This window comes from Vicia villosa, unplaced genomic scaffold (assembly GCF_029867415.1).
Source record: "Vicia villosa cultivar HV-30 ecotype Madison, WI unplaced genomic scaffold, Vvil1.0 ctg.003698F_1_1, whole genome shotgun sequence".
Classification (NCBI taxonomy): domain Eukaryota; kingdom Viridiplantae; phylum Streptophyta; class Magnoliopsida; order Fabales; family Fabaceae; genus Vicia; species Vicia villosa.
The window spans coordinates 75,001-78,431 of NW_026706273.1; positions in this window are offsets into that span (position 1 = coordinate 75,001).

Consider the following 3,431-nt stretch of genomic DNA (forward strand, 5'->3'; position numbering starts at 1 on the left):
TAATATTTAAAAAATTGAGTACACTTGATTCGTATTATAACTCTCGACACAAAATAAACTATGCGTTGATAACAACTTTTGAATATATAAAATAAATTATACTAAAAAACAAAAAATTATAGTAATTATAATTTTTATTAAATAAAAAAATAAAAAATACTTTGAAGGTGAAGGTGAAGAGTAATTATAATAAGTTGATAGAAGCAATAGAGAAAAAATCACAAAAAGAAAAGTAGGAACATGAAAGAAAATAATATTTTTAAAATAATAAAATAAAATCGAGGATATTTTAGTAAATAGATTAATTAAATTAATATTAAAACTCAGATCCCCTCCCCTCCCCTCCCCTCCGAATCCCCCCGATTCGGGGGAACGCAAAAAGTGTCATTTGGAGGGATTTTGCTCCCCTCCCCTCCCCTCCTCTTCCCTCCTAAAAATTGAACCAAACACATTTCATTTTAAATATTCCTTCCCCTCCCCTCCCCTCCCCTCGCTCTACCTCGAACCAAACACACCCTAAAGGTCGTTCCATTTTATAATAACATACATATATTTGGACATTAACAAAATAAATTCAAAACACCTTCTTAGTTGTTGAACTATATAGAGAATATTAGATATAAGCTATTGAACTTTATTTGATGAAACAAATATTCAGGATATATATTTTCCATAATTATATAGCAATAAACTCAAATCATTCAAATCAAGAGACAAAGTTGATAATATTTATACACACTATACACTATCAATCACAATTACTCTGATAGAATGGAAATATACACACAAAATACACTATCAATCACAACTATTTCTCTGATAGAATGGAAATACTATGATGAATGAACAAAAGTGTCAAAGATATACTGTATCCAAGTTGCTGTGTCCGAAGACTGATTTGTCAAATTCTGTAGTTTAGGAACAAATATAAACCTGTTGCAACAACAATTCTTTGATCTAGTCCAACATACGTCTGCCCTAAATTGAAATATCATAACAGCTCCACAATTACCCGGAAATTACCATCCGCCAACGCCTAGAAAGTAGCAAAAAACATCACCACAATATGAAAGAAAACTATAATAGTCCAAAATTGAAAACATAAATGGTGAAATTGAAAATCCTAAAAAATCTAAATCTTAATAGAAGGTTAATTTCAAGGCATGATTGTCTTTCAATCTTCCTATTTTTTCCATTTCCATAACTCGGTGAAACATATCTTGGGACACAGGTATAGCCTAATTAGAATTTCAATGAGCTTTTCTTCACAGGATTTTTTGCCAACTTCATTGTCCTAGAAGCAAAAACTAATTGCAAGGAAAATCCATTATCTTAAGTCCTGAAACCAACCAACAAAAACATTCTATATTGAACCAATTTGAATAATTTTCTTATTCCCCTTTGAAATAGTAGAACTAACAATAAACTAAAAAGATAATTCTACCAGCAAGCAACTATATTGATTATTAGTATTTTCAAGCAATATCTTTTCCTCAATAGAAATAACAATCGATATGCATACCTCCATAATTATTTGAGCTTGTTTCCAAGTTCCTTAGCAAAGGGGTATCGATTTGATCCAAAGGCAACAAGGATTTTTCATAATCTTGGCTTTCACTTTTTCGCCGGCTTAAAAGACAACAAAACATTTTTCTCAGGCTGCAGGTCAGCATCCATAGTGAGCATTGAATAGAATATAAAATTGTATATTATATTTCAACCGGAAAACTTTTTATTCAAAAGAAAATGCACAACCTCACAATTATGTTTTAATAGAAAACATACAAAAATTTATAAGTAGGATGCTGACAAATATTATATGCATAATTTAGAAAATCAGGCAGCTAGAATCATAAAGATGGGGAGATTATCACTCAATGATCACCTCCATCTCAATTTTCAACTCCAACAGGCCCAACAAACACAGTTAAAAATTAGAGATCGAGCAAAAAGAGGGTGTACTGTCAGATCTGCAGCTTTGCATAGAAGTGGAATCGCTGAGCATTTTCGATATGGTCTACTTCGAAGTTTATGGATGCGGCAGGTGCCTGCGAACAGAGGGAAATCCGACTATAGGGTTCACGTGGAGGTCGGTGTTGGCGACATTGATTTGCAGAGGCGGAAATCTTACTGTGGGGTTCACGTGGAGGTCGTTAACATCGTAGTGTCTTTCGGCAACCATGAAAAATACCTGACAGAGATTAGATGAAGGAATGTTATAGTAATAATTGAGGAGCAACTGGAAAAAGGTGTTTTGGAAGAAGAAATTGGAACTATTTATATACCTAAAATTATCCCAAATCAGAAATCAATAAATTAACTTACATGAATAAATGATTAGATGTCTGGGAATTCAAAGTGAATTGGAAGTGTTGCATTGAGAAGAACAATTTAAAGGGAAAGAGGAAGGTCGTCGTTTTTGTTCTCAAGGCCTAATAGATGAGAGAGTTGAATCGGTGCACTGCTATCATTTGAAATGGTTTATATGTTTTCAAAGTCGAGATATAAAATTGATTACAAATAATAATTACAAATTTCAAATATTACAATTACAATTTAATAATCATAATTAAAAAATTGAATTCACATAAAAGAGAAGTTATAAAATTGAATATTGACAAAGGAGAAGGTACGGTTGAATATTGAAAATTCATAAAAGAGAAGTTATTCAATATTGAAAAAGAGATCTTTCTAAAAATTATAATCTATATTATAATTATAATTATATTATATATTTCTAAAAATAAGTCTAAAAATATAAATAGTTGGATTATATTAAATTAAATAAAAAATTAATCAATATTATCAATATAATTATATTATACATCTCTGAAAATAAATCCAAAAATTTAAAAATTTACATTACATAAAATTAATAAAAAAAACTAATTATAAAGAGAAGTTACAATTTAAATAATTATAATTAAATATTTTCAAAAATATAAAAAAATTATTCTATTAAATTATTTAAAATAATTTACATATAAATATAAATTTGAGAATTACTAAAAGTCAGCAATTTAATAAAAAGAATACTATTAGATCAATTGGTTGATAAAATTTAAAAGTATGAGGAAGCTAAATTCTAAAATAAGGGGTGATATATGATGGAACACTTAGATACACACTTAATAAATTGAAAGAAATGATAAAAAAAGGAAAAATAAAAGATTGAGATTTGAGAAAAAGAAAAAAAAAGTCACACACTTAAATCTAATAAAAGTAAAATTTATAATGTATAAAATAATTGAGTGGATATAAATTTATTATGGATTACTATTATAAATAAATTTCATTTTTTTAATTTATCAGATATTATATATATATATATATATATATATATATATATATATATATATATATATATATATATATATATATATATATATATATATATATATATATATATATATATATATATATATATATAT